The sequence below is a fragment of the Pinus tabuliformis genome, chromosome X, assembly GCF_031772625.1.
Source record: "Pinus tabuliformis cultivar Carrire ecotype Pingquan chromosome X, CPIR1, whole genome shotgun sequence".
Lineage (NCBI taxonomy): Eukaryota > Viridiplantae > Streptophyta > Pinopsida > Pinales > Pinaceae > Pinus > Pinus tabuliformis.
The window spans coordinates 1,356,863,469-1,356,885,167 of record NC_142308.1 but is presented as its reverse complement, the minus strand read 5'-3'; the positions used below and the strand labels follow the sequence as shown (position 1 = coordinate 1,356,885,167).

Sequence of the window (21,699 nt, the reverse complement as noted above, 5' to 3'; positions counted from 1 at the left end):
TTGATAAAATAGTAGAAGTAGAGTATGGGAAACAAAATGACAATTAGTGACAATTTTTTTTATGATAGTCATTGCATTAAAAGTGATTGCAATAAAAGTGGTGCATGGTGGCTTCACTAGGGGAGCAATATGATACCACATGAATTCATATTCGAGGATATATATGGAGCAACAGTTAACATAATATATTGAGCATATAATAGGGGTTAATGGTTTCATATTGGCATGTATAGAAAATGGAGCTCAAAGTTAATGAAAAACTAGAAAGGTGTATACAAAATGTTAATGAAAAAATGGATACCTACAATATCTAGTGAAAGTAGGAGTTTTTTAAATTAGGAAGGTGTAATGGGTTTGTATTGGTAGGGGGGTTAAATAATGTGATTTTTAGAGATATTTTCCAATATGTAGTAAAATTAAGGGTATTGTTTAGTTTGCCACAAACTCACGTGATATGTGAGAGATTCATTGAATGAATCCCCTGGGTAGTGGTGGCAGTGCTTGTAGGTTATGGCAGTGATTATGAACTATCTAATGATAGAAATTATAGGTTTCATATTGTAGTTATAATTCAATGATATATGATGGTAGTAGATTTAGTTTGAAAATTATATGAATTAGAAGTCCATAAGGAAATTAAAGAAGGAGGTTAGTGCCTCCATCGAGGTTGAAGCCTCAATCAGAATGAATTCTAAAACAGGTTGGAGCCACAATAAAGCTGGAGCCTAAAGCATATTGGAGCCCACTCTTCATTGAGTTTGGAGACTCAATAAGGTCATATCCTACAAAAAAAAACGACTTGCATTATTTCGAGGTTGGTACCTCAATTAGGTTTCCACCTACTGCAATTGGTAGCTTGCATTTCCTGAGGGTACTTTCCTTCACCATGTCGTAGCCTACAAATATATGTAGTGAATTGAATATAAACAAGAAGAAGGATTTATGGTTTTCTCCCTTACAGGTTTCCACGTAAAAATCTTTTGTCCCTAGTGGTGTGATGTTGTGTTATTGATGTGATGGTAGTCTTATAATGCATTAATATTTATGATGATTTGATGATTATGGTTATCATTCAATCCTACATGATTGAATGATTAGAAAAGTTATGAAATGATAAAATTTCTGTCACAATGATTCACACTACCTTCTTAGTGTGACCTTTGGGCCAACATTTAAATACATTATTTGCTACAAAAAATATACTTTAAAATTCAATTGTTCATAAAATATTATATAAAGTATTATCATTTTAATAATAATCACATTTTATACTTAGAATATTTTCCAATTTCGTATGTTAGAAACTAAGGGTTTGGAATTTGAAATTAGTAAAGGTGTTGGACACCTAATCCATTAAGGTTATGATGTGGAATGTGAACCATCATAGCGAGTCTGGGAGTTGAAGTTGTGATATCAAAAATTTCTCCACAGTAGATATTTTTATCGATGACGTTTTGAGTCTAAACCAAGACCCATCATCAGGACAATTTCTAAGAGTTCTCGAAAGATGAATCAAATGGTTAGAATATTGTATTTATATTTGTATAATATTTAATGAAATAGAATTAACGTTTATATTTCATTTTTATTTTCATATTCCAAATAGTGTTATTAGAGTGAGTCTCTCTAAGGCATTTGTCATATCTACCTCTCTAAGTTTGCTATATCTGCCACTCGGAGTAGCCCTAAAACTCTTAGCTATTTAATCTCATATTTCTCACATTTATGCATGGTTGTGTTTATTTCTGTGTGTTATTGTCCAAAGAATAATCACCTAGTCATTTATCACTAGGTGGATCGAAATACACCATGTAGGATTAATTTTACCATGGTAAATTCATTTTCACCATAGGAAATAATTTAGTAAAACATTTTTCCTAAATTCTTTCTCATTAAAATTTAAAAAACCCCATGAGAATAATTAAATAAATCATTATTTATTTAATATTCTCTAGAAATAATTATTAAATAATTATTTCTTGTCACCTTTGACTTAATCACCTTGGAATAATTAAATAAATCATTATTTATTTATTATTCCTATATTTATTTTTGAGATAATTGTTAAACCATTATTTAATAATTATTTCAAATTCACATTTTTCTTAATTCTCACAAAGTGATTAATAATTCATTTTTATTTGCTAATTACTTCAATCACTTTCTAAATAAAGATATTTGACAATTTTGAATATCTTTTCCCTCTCAAAAATATAATAAAGTATCCACAATGGCTAGATTTTGATTTAGTCAGTAACATTTTATTATTTTCTAATTCCTAATTTGGCTTAATGCTTTGTTATAAATGGATGGTTTTCCATTCATCTTCACCATGATTATTATCATCGTCACCATTATCATGTCATAACATTGCTCCCATTTGAGTTTTAGCTTGCTTTTGGATTTTCTACATATTGAGAGAGAGAAACACACGGCTGAAGAACAAGGTGTAAAAGGACCCATCCCACAGAGGGGGATCTACATACCCATGTTGTAAACCTTCCTCACTAGTTGTAAAATCATTATTCATTTTAGTCCTTCGCTGGGTTTTGAAATTGAATTTTCTACTGCTATATGTTTTGGGTTTCCATCATATATTTTTTTGTAGGGTTTTCTCATGTTTTATTGCAAATTTGAAGCATAAAAGAATCCATTTTCTGTTGTTAGGGCTGCATGTCAACAACAACTTTAGTGAGTCATTTTTGTACATATACTAATAAGTTTCATACTAACAAATAGTAACTCCATTGGGTCTTTAGCTACTTAGTTGTTAAAAAATGGAGACTCCACTGTCGTAGTAATTAAAAATCTTGGTGACTGTTGTTTCAACTATTTTCAATGTTTCTTCAGAATTTTCATTCCTCTCAATTTCTATTTTTAGATTTCTTTTTTTTTTGAAAATTTTCCATTTTTATTGGGGTTCTAGGTTTTTTCGTAGGTCAATGGTACCAGTCGAGCAAGAGCCAACACAATCTACACCAGTTCTGTCGAACGAGAGAAGTGGGAACAAAGCTCATTTTTAACCCAAAAATTGCGCCTAACACACTTTTCATCCCGTAAACTGCACCCAATGCACTGTTTAGGTTGGTTTTTGCACTGCAATTTTTCAGAATTTTTTTTAGATTTCAGAGTTTTGGCGAGACTGTTGTGTGTGTGCTGGGAATGGTTTTTGTTCTTTCCTAAGTCACCCCTAGGCCTAGTTTTTCATTGAGGAAGGATGAAACGCCCCAGGTTTTAGAGTAAACTTCCATCATTTAGGAAGAGAATTGTTGAGCTAAGGAGTCTAATTTGGAGCATTTTCAATCACTATTTGCTAGGGTTTTCTCCACTATTTTGCATCACTTTTACACAAGCTTTTAAGACACTTTACTCCCTTTAGAGTCTTGTGTTGAATTTCCCCCCTAGTATCCTCTTATGTTTCCTTGCTTTTGTAGCTTCTTTCCTGTCTTTTTTCAGCATTTTCACCTTTGTTTTTTGTTGGTTTTCTGCTCCATTTTCAACAACCTTTTTCCGTTAGATCCTATTCCCTTAGACATTAGATCTTTTAGGATTTTTTCTATCCTTGAGTTTCTTGTTTTCCCTCTTTTCTTTTGTCACTTGGATGCCTCCTTGGGTGTGGGGTTATGTGCTTGAGATCTCTATTTATTTTAAATTCCATTTTCAGCATTATTTGTAGTTTCAACACTTTATTTTTAGTAGCAAATGGTATCATCAAAACATGCTTAATTAAAGAATCCACTTGAAACATTATTTCACACGCACACCCTTAATGAACATGAGCTTGCTTAAACATGTCAAGCTCATATGTTAAAAAATCCAACTTAATAACATAACTCACATAGATTAAGCCCACTTGGCTACTACGGCCAAAACAACCTGTGTAGTTAGGTGTAGGATCAATGGGATAGGCTTCCAATAAAACCCATTAATTACTTACATTGAGACATAGAAAGTTGACATATTAGGGAGCTTAAAATACTTCAACATCCCATGGTTCAAATTTAGAGTGAGTTAGAAACCTGAATCAGAGGGGGTTAAGCTAGATCATGGTGTGAGTGGTTCTCCTCGGGGCTACCCAACCCATGGTAGGGAATTTCATGTCATGGTTCATCCCCAAGAAGCTCAAGACTGGACCACCCTCATGGTATGAAGGTAACCTTAGTGGCCAATCTTAGGAAAACACCCTATAGGATTGGTTGTGGGAAAGCAATCGGTCCTCTACCCCACCTTTCTCTAGACACCTCTACTTGAGGGGATCAAATTCTATCAAGTAAGAAGTATTTCGGAAGGCAATCTGAAATAATAGAATTAGGACTTATTTCAGGATTTAGATCACCTTTAGGTTAGAGGTCATTTTTTCTTTGATGTGACATGTTTGCTTGAATTAGAGTAGCATATCATTATAGTTAGTTTACACTTGCACCATTGCACTAGTTTTTTCTTATTTCTTGTTAATATTTTCTCCTATCCTCACCCTTTAGTCTATTTATTCATCTTTGTCTTGACATCATTGTGCCCCCTAGATGCTTGTCGTGGAGATTTTGTGGCCTTCGCCCCGAGTTTCCTTTAGGACATCTTACTCCTCCTCATTGAATTCAAACCTATCCTCCTAGACTTCCATTGAATCCCCATATTGACTCTAGTTCTTCTAATTCTTCCAGTTCTTCCTCTGATATCAAATCTTCCCATCCCTGCACTGCCACCATGTCAAGCACCAATGTGGGTGGTGGAAACCAAGGTGGTAACCAAGGATCTACCCAAGGTAAGAATTTCATTGAAACCTATAGAGGTATGGCCACTAATCTTCCCTTGCTTCCTTATATGGCTAGCCCGAGCATCCATGATTTCATCCATCGCATCAATGATCCTCTTCTCCATAACCCCAATTGGCCTCCTATGCGTACCAAGCTTCCTTCCGATATTCCCAAGTTTGAAGGTAATCCTCAAGAAGACCCCACCAATCATTTTCACTCTTTTCACATGTCATGTTCATCAAATTCCATTACCGACAACTCCTTTCGTCTTCATTGCTTTCAATGCACCCTAACTAGAGTTACTGCAAAATGGTATGTGGACCAATCACACACCTATCATTCTACCTTTGCAACTCTTTCCAAAGCTTTTCTTTTATATTTCTAGTTACCTATCTGATACGAAATAGGTACCGAATTGTTGACCTCTTTTCATCAAAATTCTTCCACCTACCTTTCTGACCATTTTCAGGAATGGAACAAAAGGAGGAACATGTGTAGAGCCCCTTAGTTTGAATACTGTGTCTATATGGATTGGTTTCTAAGAACTATTTCGGCTCCCATAGGTAAAGATGTTGCTTCCCACTTCCCTCATACTGAGGAAGAAGCCCTCCAGATAGCTTTGAAATATGACCTGATATATGCCCAATCTGATTATGTTTATACTTTCCTCCTCATCTACCTCAGCCTGCCGCTGCTAACGCATTAGGGGAATCTCATGTCACTAATGGTATCATTGGATCTCTTAACCAACCTCAAATATCACCATATCCTCAACCTCTTATGAGTTATTGTCAACCCCAGGGAGCAAGAATTCCTCTTTTACCTATCCCTCTCCCGATCCTTCGCATGTCAATTTTTACTAAGGTACCAGCATGTCATATAAATATCCCCATCTGCATTAGCCAATGCGAGGGCTAGCTGTTTCTCAACCTAGTTGTTCAAATGTTACTGCAAATCCTTACTATCCTTATGCACCACCTAGCACTCTAGCCCCACCGAAACCAACACCTTAACCTCCCATGCCTCCACCTCCTCTGCCATAACAACAACCACCTCCACATAATCAAGTGTATGCTTAGCAGAGTACTACCAATCCCCTAACCCCAAGACTCAGTATGACCATCCTCCTAATAAGTCAATAACTGGCTCCCAACCCAAAAGTTCCATTGAGGCCCTATTTTCACCAAATGATACCTTACAAATCCCTCTACATAAGGTAGAGGTTCCTCATAAGATCCCCAAATTTCCATTATGTCAAAATGTTACTTCTTCTAAATCTGTCCATACATATAACATAGTATATGACCTAGCACAGTCTCTTGCTTCCATGTCAACGCTACAAGTCTTCCAGATGTGCCCATCCCAAAAGAAATCCCTACTATCTACTTTGGGTGTTGTGGATCCCTTCGATCATCATATGATCATATTTGATGTTGATAAAGCGTAACATCCCCCCTACTTTCATCCATCTCTTTTCAGATATCAGTCTCCATAAAAATGTCATTGTTCAATGGCCTATAATAGACAAAGATGCCTCCACATGTGTGATGGTCGCTCGTGTCTAGAGGAAACTTGGTTCCACTTACCTCTCATCATCTACCATCACCCTCTGTGTTTGGGGTGGTCACCCCTCACAGCCCCTCGATCCCTATCATAATTTCCCTATAACTATCACTGGGAAGACAGTCATGATCGATATCAAAGTCATTGATGCCCCTTTAGATTATAACATCTTACTGGGTTGTAGTTACACCTATGCCATGTTAGTTGTCGCATCCGTTGTCTTTCTGAAGATGTCATTTCCTCACAATGGAAAGATTGTTACCATCAATCAACTGACTTACTATGACCATCAATCGCATACATCTCCAGAGAATACATTCTCATTGATGGCAGGAAATGATACTACCCCTACCATTACCCCTACCTCTTCTGGAGTCTATAAATATTCCATGTTGCTTGGGGCTTATTGTGGCCCACCGCCTACTCCTTCTAAGCCTATACCTTCGAGTGTTTGCACGCTTCATGTTATGACCAAAAAATGATCACCTAGCCATTTCTAACTAAGTGGATTGAAATACGCCGTGTAGGATTAATTTTACCATAGAAAAATTACTTTCACTATGGAAAATAAATTAGTAAACCACTTTTATTAAATTATTTTCGGGTTTAAATAAAAAACTCCATGAGAATAATTAGATAAATCATTATTTATTTAATTTTCTCTTGGAATAATTATTAAATCATTGTTTAAATAATTATTCCTTGTCACATTTGACTAAATCCCCTAGGAATAATTAAATAATTATTTATTTAGTATTCCTTATTTCCATTATTGTAATAATTGATAAATCGCTATTTAATAATTATGTTAATTTCACACCATTCTTAATCCCCGCGAAACAATTAATAACTCATTTTATTTTTTAATTATTTCTAAATAAAGATATTTAACCATTTTAAATATCTTTTCCCTCTGCAATAAATATAATAAAGTATTCCAAGCGGTTAGATTTTGACTTGGTCAATATTATTTTATTATTCTCAATCTTCGAGATTAACTCAATACTTTCTTATAAATAGGATGGTTTTCTATCCATTATTCACTGTGATTTTTATTATCCTCACCATTATCATCTCCTTTCTTTTGAACTCCCATTTGAGCTCTTCACATTGTTGGTGTTTTTCACATATTGAGAGAGAAGATCGACTCGTGAAGCATCAAGGACATCAAAGGACCCATCCCACAGAGAGGGACTTATAGACCCTATTGTAGATCTCCTTCACTAGGTGTTTTTAATAAATATTTTTTTCAATTAAAGTCTTTCCATTTGGGTTATTGCATTGGATATCCTTACTCTTGCTTTTTATTGTGGATCATATATGTTTTTGTTGTATTTTTTTCCATTTTTATTGCAGATCTGAATCTTAAGCAACCATCAAATTGTTGTTAGGGTCACTTGTCACCTAGTGACTTAAGTGAAGTGTTTTTGTTACACCTCTAAGAAATTTCACACTAACGAATGATGACTCCATTGGGTTTTTAGTTACATTTTTCGTCAATAAATGGGGACTCCACTAGTGTAATAACGATGTTCTTGTGTGACTGAAGTTTTAGTAAATTTCAGGGTTTTCTATAGTTATTTTTAGCCTCTCAATTTCTATTTATAGAATTATTTCGTTTTTGGTCAAATTCTCGAATTCTAGTGGTTTTATGGTTACTTCTGTAGGTCACAGGTACTAGCCGAGCAAGAGATGAAAAGTTATGTGCGAGATCTACCGATCGAGAGTCCCGGGAGAAAAAAAAAAAAAAACTTTTCAGCCACTGATCTGCATTCCAGAGTGCATTATTTGGCCCAGAAACTGTGTTTTGATTTTTTCCATATTTTTTTCATTTTTTTTTATAAATTGCCAAGAGTGATGTCTACAGACTGGGTTGGGTACTTCACCTCTGTTTTCATTCTCTCCTAGTCCCAGATACACTTAATTTGTCTCTTTGAGGAAGGAAAAATACCAGGGTTTAGAGTACACCTCCACATTATTAGGAAGCGATTTGTTGAGTGAGGAGTCTAGGGTTTTAGCATTTTCAACCACTGATTTTTAGAGTTTGATCCATTACTTTTCAACTCCTTTAGATAGGTTTCTTTTACCTTTCCTCCCTTTAGAGTTTTGGTTTACCTTTCCCCCTTAGAATCCCCTTGAGCATCCTAGGTTTTAAAGCTTCACTCCTATCCTTTGAAACATTGTTCACCTCTAATTTTTGTTGATTGTCTAAACCATTTACAGCAGATTAGTGCCTCTATATCTCAATCCCTTGATATTAAATAATTTAGGCCTTTTTATGTGTCTTTGAGTAGCTTTTTTCCCCTCTCTTTCTTAGCTACTTAGTAACCCTTGTTGGTGGGGTTTTGTGTGCTTGATTGGCTATTTATTTTCTGTCATTTTCATATTTATTTATAGTATTTCAACACTTTATTTTCAGCAGCACATGACATCATAAAACATAATTAATTAACTCATCCACTTGAAATATTATTTTCACACACTCACACCCTAAGTGAACATGATCTTGCTTAACACCACCAAGCCAAGTCTTGAAACACTACAACTTAATAAATCAACACACATAGATTAAGCGCACTTGGGCACCAGGGCCAAACAAGCTTTGTAGTGTAGGTGTAGGATCGGTGGGATACGATTCTGATAACACCCATCAATCGCTTTCATTGAGACATAGAAGTTGACATATTAGGGAGCTTAAAATCCTTCACCATCCCATGGTCCAAAGTCAGAGTGCATTAGAAACCCGATTCAAAGGGGGTTAGGCTATGTCATTGTGTTATCGGTTCTCTGCGGGGATACCCAACCTGTGACAATAAATCCCGTGCATTGGCTGACTACCAATAAGCTCAAGTCTCGACCAACCCCATGGGTTGAAGGTAACCGTAGTGACCAATATTTTGGGAAGTAGTTGGTTCTCTACCCCACCTTTCTGGATAAATAATTGTATTCAAGTCAAAGTCCATTAAGGAATATTTCCATTTTTTAAAACTATTTAAATTAACTAATCACAATATCAATCTTGTATCCATGAACTAGAGAGTTTCAATTTATCTTTTTATATATTCAATAAAGAATTTTCGGATAATCCACTAGGTTGTCATGGTAGATTAGAAAGTTATACAAGAAGCAAGAATATTTTGATTGTTTTTTGAGATGTTTGTTTTCATTTGTTTTAGAAACTTAAGTTTCAAAATTTAAACATATAATCATTCATATAATAAGAATTGAATATAGATTTTATTTGATTAATATTTAAATTTTAGATACAAATACTTAATATATACTTTTTACTAATCATTAAATTTACTCTACATATTTTTGCTAAAACTCGGTAATATGGAGGTTCTCCAGGCAATTTGGATACTTTCCTTTGAACCTAAAGTTATTTTTAAGTGAATGTTGGCATTTGGATTGAGAAGTGCTTTTACATATGTATATGTATAGAAGTGCTTCCATGAAAACATTTCAATATATGTACATACTTATGTACTTTCAGATATGTAAAAATATGAAAGTGCATAGATATGCACATATACAAGCATTTTTCATATAGTGCAAACAATACATATATGAAAGCACTATATATACATATATATCTATGTGTGTGTGTGAAAGCATGGCATATATCAAATATGTGCATACATAGAAATCATATATGTACATATATGTAATCACATATGAAAATGCTTTCATATATATATGCAAACAAAATTCTTTGGTGTTTATATAAAATAATTTTTTATTTAAATATATACATTGTATATATATATAAAAATGCTTTCGTATAAATATAAATACAAAAATATTTGAAGTATATATAGAAACATTTCATACATATATGAAAGTGCATCCATATATGTCTATATAATGAATCACATTTTACATATATTGTTGCATAAAAGCAATTCACACACATATACATAGGTGCTTCCATATTGGCACATGCATTTTTAATCCTTCACTTATATTTAGACATATTTTTATAAACACTCAAATATAAAAGTGCCGCGCATATATAAAAGTATTTCGATGTGTATCATTTTATACATATACTAAACTGTTACATGGATATGCAGATTTTCACCATATATAAAAGAAAAGAAACTACTTAGATGAGATTTTAGATATATGATATGTTGTGGAAATAAATTTGCAAATTACAATAAATTAGAGGGGTCAAACTCTCAAACTAAATTAGTCTTCTTGATTTCAATCACACGTATGGCCGCATGATCACCTCCTCATCAATACATGGAACGATTTTCTTCCAAAACTAGTGCTTTCTCCATTGAAGAATCATTTCTTCAATGGGAACACCCTTAGTCTCAGGCAGGAAGAAGTATACAAAGGCAGTCATGACACAAATCCAAGGAAAATCCCGTACTTGAATGTACATAAAAGATATAGGAAGGATTGTGCAATTGCAAATGTGAAGAGGAGGTTTACAAAGACAGTTATGGCCTCTCCAGTAGAACGGGTTTCCAGTGGGAAAATTTCACTGGGCACAGTCCATCCAAGAGGACCCCATGACCACCCAAATGCAGCCACAAATAAACAAATGGTTGCTACAAACAACGCTGAGAATCCTTTGGATAGTTGTTGGTCTCCTCCAAACTTTAGGGCCAAGACTATGCCAACAGCAACCTGCGAAAAAAATTAGATATTATTGTTACTGATGAAGCCAACAGAGAGCAAAGCAGCAGGAATGCGAAAAAAGAGAGGCCAAAACTCTCTCCATAATCTTCTCTTGGGCATGTGCATGGGCATGTTATGTTGGAAGCCTTGGTTACACCAACTGAAAGTTCGTTGATGTATACAAAAAGCAGATGCAACAAAAAAAATAAAAAACGCACGTGCGTACCCTCTCTCATACCTGACATACTATCATCATAATGCAGCCACCAAGTAGCAAGGGTCTGGGCCCCCACTTGTCAACAGTTGCAATTGATAGGAGGGCGGAAAGTACAAGAATAGCTCCAGTCAAAACGAAGGAATAGAGGGAATCATTTGCACCAAAGCCCAAGGTGACGAAAAGAATAGGGGCATAGAACAATATGAAATTGATTCCAGTCAAGGTCTAAAACATGGGCCGATTCCTCCTCTCAAAAATATTTCTGAATGGATGTTCGATGGCGTTAGCTAATTCACTGGCATCCACCATATCTTGATACTCTACATCTACATGCTTGGTTCCCCTCGTCTTCTCCAGGATAGCACGCCCTTCGCCTAGACGACCATGTTCTATCAGACTGTTGGGAGTCTCAGAAAGGAACATCCCTCCAACTGTCATCAAAAGTGTAGGAACAACAGCCAAACAAAGAGAAGGACGTCATCCCCACGGTGTTATGTTCTGAGTGCCGTAATTAACCAAATTTGTCGTGAAAATCCCAAGTGTTGTGGCCAATTGGAACAACATATTGAGTCCTCCACGAAGTTTTGGAGGAGCCAGCTCTTACAGGTACAGAGGAACGGCCTTGAAACAAAGAAGAAAAATTTGTCAACCCATTAATTCATTCAAATTCAAACTAATAAAAAACTCTGCAAGTGCAAATCCAAGTCCTTCGAATCGTCCAAACTATTAAAAAACTCTGCAAAGTTCCCACGTCATGATTTAGATCCAAACTATTATTAAAAAAGTCCAATGAAACCCAATTGGTTCGTTCTAAAAGCTCAGACTAAAACCTTTGTGTAGGTTACCCAAGTTATTCTAAGTGGAACTGGAATACCGAGTCATTCTATCCAAGTCATTCTATGTGGAACTGGAATCCCAAGTCATTCTAAGTTGAATTTCAAAGACAAACGACTAAATCATTGGTTACCCGCAAATCTAATCTAGCTATTTTTGACGAGGAGGATAGGACCTAACTGATTTGCGAAGCTAATTCCGACACCAAGCATAATGTGCCCAAAAATGAGCATTGCCAAATTCACGGCACTGGAATTCAGAGAAGCAACTACGATGACACTGGTACCTCCGCTGATAATAGTGGCCTTGCGTCCCTATTTCCTCGTCATAGAAGACGCAACCAGCGAAGCAACAAGGCCTGCAACGTAGAGGGACGAGGTGAAGATAGCCAGGCCTTGGTTGTTGTACTTGCAGTAATCGGTATCATGGTCATTTTCATAATGCTTCTTGTGGTACACTGTGGGGAAGAATTTCTCCAAAAATGGGTCCATGGATGTCACTCCACGTGTACTTATTCACAACCCTATATAAATAGATAAGTAAACATATAAATTAGAGAAAACAAATATTATACTTATTGCATTTTAATATTCTTATTGATTAAATGGTTATTAATTAATGTGAATTATTATCTTAAATTATATGATCAAATGGTTCTTAATTTATCATTACCACTGTCCTATTTCATATTTCTATATTTAGAAATATTTTTACTTTAATTAATTAATTTTTTAAGTTTTTAAATCTTTATTAAAAATATCTATATAGAGTGGTTAAAGTAATTGAAAGTAAATATAAAATAATTTGTGTATTTTTGTCTTTTTTTTTAATTCATAATGAATTTACATTGCCATTTTACAACTAAGCATGAGAGAGCTGTGTAATTCCTTTCATGCTCAATATTGTGTTGACATATATCCATTTTAAAATAAAATAATTATATTTTGTAATTATCAATGGAGGCTATAATGAAAAAAAACTGAAATGATTATAGATGTTTGATTAATTTTAATTTAAAGAATTATCAAACATCAAGAATCTCACTCTCACTTACTCAATTACTTATTGTGCCAATGACTATGTCTAAATAACAAAAAATATTACTTACATTAACAAATTAAAAAATAGTAATAACAAAAAAAAATGATGTTTCCCATAAAAAAAATACTTTGACTTTCACCTTAATTTTTAAATAAATTCCATACATAGTGATAAAGTAATTGAAAGTAAATATAAAATTAATTAATTTTTTTTTGTGCATAAAATATTCCAATGTACATATTAAATACCATAATTTTATAAAGTAAAGTAATTTAAATTATTATTTTTCTCATATTTTCACTTTCCATTATGACAATATGTGATTCATTTAATTTATAATATGGAATTGATGTATAATATCCAAAAATAACAACAACAAAAATGTTTCGTTTGGATAACAAATAAAAGGTTTCATGTGGACAAATTAATTCTAGTCATCCAAAAATTCATCTTCAAATGACTCCCCATCATCATCATCAACGAGATCTACATTTACATCATCATCATCAAAGGAATCTATATTTATAAGGAGTCAAAACACATCATCAAGGAACCTAGTCTCGTTTATGCCAACAAAGAATCAATTATTTCAACATTCTCGTGGAGCTAAACTTGTTTATATCATCAAGGCATTGAACTTGACCAAATCATCATTAATTAACTTCATATCATCAAGAATTCCACATTATCATCATCAAGGAGAAAGCATCATCATCATGAAAGTGTAACCATCATCGAGTCTAGATCACCATTAAATAGTCTAATAACATCATCTATGTCATTTTCAAATGTCAATATCATCATGAGAACCTTTGGTGTCACAGTTTATAAAGCCTTGGTTTATGTCACTCGCTTCTTATACTTTTCACAGTCCTATTTTATGAAGAGATATGCTCACTACTTTAAAGATGGTTCTTTCAAACTCAGATTTCTCCATTTCTCATAAACATAGAATTAATTAGACACTTCTATGAAACACACAATTATTCAAACAGGTATACACAAAGATTAATTATTTTCTATGAAAAACACAATTATTCAAACAAGTATGCAGAAAGATTAATTATTTTTTGAGGATTGGCATTGAATGTATTCTATTAGTGGAACCTATAGACATAAAATTAGCCATGGTGGAACGATCTCATCACACACACACACACACACACACATATATATATCGTTGACTTTGTTACAACAAGCCACGAAGGATGGCTCATGTAATAGGTTTTTAGAAAAGCCATGGTGCCTCTCACCATGTATATATAGATGGGAAACTTTTCTTTAGTTACAACAAGCCAAAGAGGATTTTTCATGTGATATGTTGCTAGAAAAGTCATGGTGGCTCTGTCTTTGTATGCATATATAATAGGGGAAGATTGATATAAGCCGTAGATTACTATTTGCATACAGATATGGATCAACAGGAAACCCATAGGCAAGGTTTGACGTGGTAATGGTCTTGCCTAGTTTGGAGTTTGAACTATTATAATAAAAGAATCGTTAAGCATGGCATTACAAGCTACACCAAGGTAGTTGAGTTGGTAAGATGTGATAATTGTATACACAAGGTTGCGATTTAAACCCTACAAGGTGACAGGTCGGTTCATATTTTTATCGTTAAAATATGTTTGTTATTTTTTCACATGGATAACACATAGGAAATGCACAAATAATAGCACTGGCAACGGACTTGGGGATTCTGTCTAGCATGCCTGAAAACATGAAAACTATAGCACACATAATTTAATATATAGTTTTTATGTGGTTATTTTTTGTTTTTGATGCCATTATTTTTCCAAATTGAGTTCTAGAAGAATTTGATTGATTAGGGCTTCGAAGTGAATCTAACAAGAGAGTGTGATGCCATTTTGACACTTATTTGACAACTATGCATTTTGTATGTTTTGAGCGGCTATGACCAAGTTGTAATATTTTTGAATGCATAGTGAAACTAAGTTCTAAGAAGGGAAATGAGTGACAAAGTTGATCAACTAGTAGAGGCAGAGTATGGGAAACAACATGACAACTAGTGACAATTATTTTTATGATAGATTATGGCAGTATTTCTGGAAGTGGTTGCAAAATATGACAATGATTGTCGTGAAAATGGTGCATGGTAGCTTCACTAGGGGAGAAATACCACACCATGTGCGTTCATATTGAGGGATATATGTTGAGGAAAAATTGACATATTATATTAAGCATATAATAGGGGGTAACATTTTTTATATTAGCGGGCACAAAAAATGGAGCTCAAAGTTAATGAAAATTTATAAACGGGTATAAAAAATGTTAATGAAAAACTCAATACCTACAATATCTAGTGAAAGTAGGGGTTTTCTAAATTGGGAAGCTGTATTGGGTTCGTATTGGTAGGGGGTTAAATTTTTTTTTTTTTAGAGTTATTTTCCAATATGTACTCAAATTAAGGGTATCATTTAATATGCCACAAATGCATGTGATATGCCAGATGTTCATTGAATGAAACCCCCATGTAGTGATGGCAGTGCTTGTAGGTTGTGGGAGTGATTGTGAACTACGCAATGAAAAAAATTATAGGTTACAGGTTTTACTTATACTTTAGTGATATATGATGGCAACACATATAGTTTGAAAATGATATGAAATATAGGTCCATAAGGAAATTGAAGAAGGAGGTTAGAACCTCCATCGAGCTTGAAGCCTCAATCAGAATGAAGCCTAAAGTAGGTTGGAGCCTCAATCAAGTCGAAGCCTAAAGCATATTGGGGCCCACTCATCATTGAGTTTGGAGCCTCAATAAGGTTGTATTCTATAGTAAGCAATTACTTGCATTATTTTGAGGTTTGTACCTTAATTAGGTTGTAGCCTACTCCAAGTGGTAGTTTGCATTTATTGGGGGTACTTTCCTCCCTCGCATCGTAGCCTACAAATATATGTAATGAATTGAAGATAAATAAGAAGAAGGATGGATGGTTTTCTCCTTTATGGGTTTCCACGTAAAATTCATGTGTCCCTTGTGATGTAATGATGTGTTATTGATGTGACGGAAGCTTTATAATGCATTACTCTTTATGATGATTTGATGATTATGGTTATCATTCAATCCTACATGATTGTTTGATTGGAAAAATTTAGGAAATGATAAAATTTCTCTCGCATCGATTCACCTTCCATTTTGAGTCTGACCTTTGGGCACACATTTAAATACATTCTTTTCTACTTAACAAACACTTTAAAAATAAAAATTTCATAAAATACAATATAAAGTATTAGAATTTTAATAATAATCCCATTTTATACTGAGAATTTTTCCAATTTCATATGTTAGAAACCAAGGGTTTGGAATTTGAAATTAGTAAAGGTGTTGGACACCTAATCCAATAAGGTTATGATGTGGAATGTCAACCATCAAAGGGAATCTAAGGGTTCTTGAAAGATGAATCAAATGATCAGAATATTGTATTTATATTTGTACAATATTTAATGAAATAACATTAATGCTTATCTTTGATTTTGAGTTTCATATTCCAATAGTGGTATTAAAGAAAATCTCTATTAGACACTTGCCATATATGCCTCTCTAAGTTTGCCAGATCTACCACTCTGAGTAGCCCTGAAACCCTTGGCTATTTGTTCTCATATTTCTAACATTTGTACATTGTTGTTTTTATCTATGTGTTTAGTTAAGCTTTTCTCTACTAAACATTTTGGATTGCATGGTATCTTCTTGCACTATTTTATCTCTTCCATGCGTATTTCACTGTGATGTACCTCCATGCAAGAATCGCACTAACCCATGACGAGATGCCCTTTTCCCATCGTCATTCTCTCTTTATATTACCCAGGTGGATATTGGTTTCCATCCACCTAATCCACTTGGACCCCCACCATCGTTTCTTCTACTTTCCTGAATTGTAGCACAATTTACTAACTTTGGCAGTATTTTTGGGTCCTGAACTTTCGAAGCCATTTCTAGGAGCGAGACTTTGGACCCGCAAATCTGAAGTAAGGGAAAGGTGCCCCCAAACTACAAAACAAAGGACAAATAGAAGATTGAGAGACCTAGGAAAGTGATGTTGGGCCCAATTTGGGAAATCCTTCTAAGTATCGTCAACTCGTGGGGCCCTGATGTTCTTGGTGAACTCGCATCCAGACATATGTTTTGCAGTGAATACATTGAGTTATTTTATTGTCAAGCCTCATCACATACATTGGATTGCTGCCAAGAATCTCTTGAGATATCTTCGGGGCACAATCAATTATGGACTTAGATACACTGCTGGGAATGTGATGTTCCATGGTTACTCTGATGTAGACTAGGCTGGAAGTGTGGTGGATCGTAAAAGCACATCTGGTTGTTGCTTCTCTCTAGGTTCTGCTTTGATATCATGGATGAGCAAGAAGCAGAAGTCAGTTTCCTCTAGTTAACATATTTGTGCAATTACACCCCGTTGTTCTTTATTTAGAAGCTTTGTCATGTTGTTAGAGTTGATTATCTTTCTAGGTTTTCCTTCGATACTCCTCAGTTCAACTTCCTTTCCTTCCCAAAAAAAGTTCAAGAAAAGTTCTTGAAAATTAAAAGCTATCGTGCCCAAAGATTATAGCCATTGGACTCCTAGTAAAACATCAACACCACCCATTGGAATGGAAAGCATTGGGATATTCAATACATATTCTCCCATGGATAGCTTGATATTATGGCACTTTCTAGAGAAATTTATGGTTCCTCCACTTGCAACCATCACTTGACACTCCAGTGCTAGATATAGGAAGCAATTCAATTCCTTGGCTATCTTACAATCAATAAAATTATGGGTACTACCCGAATCAATCAAGACTCTTACCTTTTTCTTCTTAATATGTCCTTCTATCTTGATAGTTTGAGGAGTGATAATTTCTTCCAATGCATTACAAGATATGGTCAGATTGATTTCTTGAGACTCGATGTGATCTTTCAATTCTTGAACATTTTTCTTCTTGATATGTCCTTCTATATTGATAGTTTGAGGAGTGGTAATTCCGTCCAATGCATTACAAGATATGGTCGGATTCATTTCTTCTTTCTCGATGTGATCTTTCACTTCTTGAACCTTTTTCTTCTTGATATGTCGCTCTATCTTGAGAGTTTTAGAAGTGGTAAATCTCTCCAATGCTTTACAAGATATGGTCAGATTCATTTCTTCTTTCTCTGGGGTTGGTTCCTGGTGTATATACTCTTCTTTTGATGTTTCTTGATCCTTTTCTTCCTCCTCTCCACAATCAATGTAAAATAATTTCTTCTCAACACACTTATGACCTTTAATGTATTTGTTATCACAATTGTAACAAAGCCCCTTTTCTCTTTTTTCTTCCAATTGTTGTGCTGTAACCCTTGTAGGTTGTGGAAGACTAGGAGAAACAACACTTCCATCTTTATAGTTGTGAGGGGTATACTTCCTTGTTACCATAATTTTGCTTTCCACTTTGTAGCAAAGCCCTTTTTCTCTTTTTTCTTTCAATTGTTGTGGTGTTGCTTTAAAGAAGGTGTTGCTCTTTGTACCCTCATAATGTGCTATCATTTCCTCCATGAAAATTGACCATGTAACAAGTTGTTTACGAGAACAAAGCCATTTATACCATAAAAATTGATCCAGTTCTAAATATGAAGATGCAATACATACCTTTCGTAACAGTGGTACACCATGTAGATCAAAATATTGCTCCATTTGTAGTATCCAATTTACTGGATCCTTTCCATCAAACTTCCTCATATCGCCTTTTCCTGATTTTAGGAGCTTGATCTTGACTGTAACTCTGTAATTTACGATTGTCAAGTTTTGAAATTACGAAATGCAGTAGCCCTCTGTGTCCTCTTTCCAATTCCACCCATTTAATCAAAATTGGATTCTCCAGTGAAGAGTTATGCCAAATCTCCCATGATGACCTAAGTATAGTCTGGTTTAGTAGAGCGAACTTGTATGGCGTACCGCGGGTCACTGTTTCAACTTTTGGATCTAAAAACTATGCACAGAAAACTACAATCCATCCTCTTTCTGTAACATTTTACGAAATTTCAATTTTTTGCTCAAAGAGAAAGTTATGACGATTTTCCCAAGGTCACCTGTTTAGGATGTAATTCGGGAGTCTGCAAAAACCCTAACTTCTTAGAACATATATCCGAAAATATAGCGAGACAAGTTCTGAAATTCGGAGCCGAGGTTCAAATCGATTTCTTCTCAAATGGGTTTTTCTTTGAGCTTCTGAAACTTTGTAGCAAAAGCGTTATAGTGACAATTCCATGATAACCTGTTTTAGATGAAATTCTGGAGCTTTCAAAAACCCTAAATTCCTCAGATCATATCTCTAAAAATATAGCACAACAAGATCTGCAATTCGGATCTGAAGTTCAACGCAACTTCTTTTTGAATGGGTTTTTTTTTAGCTTCTGAAACGTCATAGAAAAATAGTTATAGCAAAAATTCCACAATGACCTGTTTGGAGCAGCGAAACCCTAGAATCCCAAAGCTCTGATGCCGAATGTTATGAAACAAACTCACAAAAAGATATAAAAGATAGATCAACGCCTTATAAATAAGCCTCTTCGAGGGGGCAACCTCCTTTACATTACAAAAATGAACAATTCTTGGATGATACAAATGACAAGACCTCCTTTCTATATATAGGAGTCTAAGGGGTCATAATATAATCAGAGCCAACATAACAATAATAATGTAAGGGCAAAATAATAACAACAGTGGGCTTCTATGGTGCACTATAATAACAATATGGGGACTACATGGGCACAACAATATAATAAGGGGGTTGTACTAATAACAATAAGGGTTTACACTAGTCGTATAGGGACCTAACATACTCCCTACGCTAGGATGTTGACATTGATCTCGGATCAATGGAAACTAACTTCGGGTACGTTGAGAGTGATATCACACACTCTGTATTATTAGAGACTTACTTCGAGTCAATGGAGAATGATATGATATATTCAATCATTTCTTCTTTCTTCATGGTTCAGCTGAGCATAGACAAGGGTGGTACATATTGTAAGACAGTTTGGGAGGTGAAGTTCTCGCTAGTTGAGAGGGAGTGTTAATTTTGGCAACTAGGGCCAAACTTCGCATTGGACAGCTCATATAAGGCAACTCATACTTTTATTGGATTCCTCTCTTCGAGAGGTGTAGGATTGATCTAAATATCATCGCATTTTGACATGTACAAATGGAATTATGAATTTATTTTGATTATGGACAAATTGTCAAGGTTGACCAGCAAACTAATGTAGTTACAGAATACCAACAATCACTTCAATTCATCCTCAACATTTCATATAAATACAAGGTGCCTCCTCCTCATTTAGACACTTCACTCACTCACAATCTTCTCTCTCCTTCATTGGTTGGGTACGAATTTCAAAGGCAGCTCTCTCCATGTGCAAAGAAGGGAAGGGTTTTCTATTCCATCCATTGACCAGTGTTGACCAAAATTGCAGGAGGTTGATTTGACTTTTTTACCAGGATTGACTGGACTTTTTCGAATTGTTTTTGGGCTGATTTGACTCGCTATTAGAGGCTGAGTTGACTGGGTTTGACCGAGTTGGATTGAAGGAAGAATTCTGCCCTCTTGACCAATATTGAATTTTTTGTTAGGGCTTTTTGTGATTAGATTTCACTGTGATTGGGCAAGTGAATATTGTATATTGTACTATCTCTCTCTCTCCCCCTGCTGAACTTTTGAAGAATTATAAGAAGAATTGATCAAGGGTTTCCCCACATTGGGGTTTGTCACTAGTTGGTGCCATATTTTGTGTCCTCTTGTCTTGGATTGTCTTCTACTATTATTGTTAATGTTCTATCTGCATTTTACTATCACGATGCTTTGATTACTAAACTCGATATTGATATTAGGATAACAAAGAAATTGAAGTAAAATTTCTCTAAGCATAGAACATACCATTGTTATCCTAAAATTAACAAAGATGAACCTAATGGTCAAAATATTGTATCTATATTTGTATAACCTTTAATGAAATAACATTCATGCTTATATTTGATTATAGCTTGCACAATCCAACAAAAAGGAACATGATTTATTTAACAAATTCAAAATTAAATCTCATTTTTTAAATAATTGCAATTTAATTATTTTCAAAAAAATGGAAATCATATAAAATTATTTGCATATGAGTGAATTTTTATTTTTCATAAGAATTAGTTTTGTATTTCCTCGTAAAATATTTAAAACATAATACATCATTCAACTAGTCAGCATTGAATTATTGCCTCCATTAATTGAAATTGTCACACAAGTATCAACCTTTCCACCTTTGTGTGTCCTACTAGGAGCCAAGGTATAATTTTCTATTGCTAGCTTTGCATCGAAGGCAGTTTCCTTAGGAAAATTTTCTTCCCCTTTGCAAATGCATAGCTCCAAAGCTATGCCCTTTCCTACGTCACTTCCCTAGGCATACAACAAAAAAGAGTTAACTTCATTATGGAATCTAGGATGAGACTGCAACCCAAGAATTCCAGAGAAACATTCTCCTATCATATTTTCATTAGATTCGGAGGTTGTTTTTCCCGAACTCTTATTTCCTTCCTTCTATGTCGCACAAAGTATAGGTCGTAGCTTTCCATATCCAAATGTTGTGCCATTAATATCCTGAAGGTTCAAATCCCA

General features: G+C 34.6%; 1 pseudogene; it reads right to left on the bottom strand.

The window, feature by feature from the left end:
- Positions 1 to 10,670: 10,670 nt before the first annotated feature.
- Positions 10,671 to 12,494, bottom strand: LOC149145126 (sugar transport protein 7 pseudogene; annotated as a pseudogene).
- Positions 12,495 to 21,699: the final 9,205 nt, after the last annotated feature.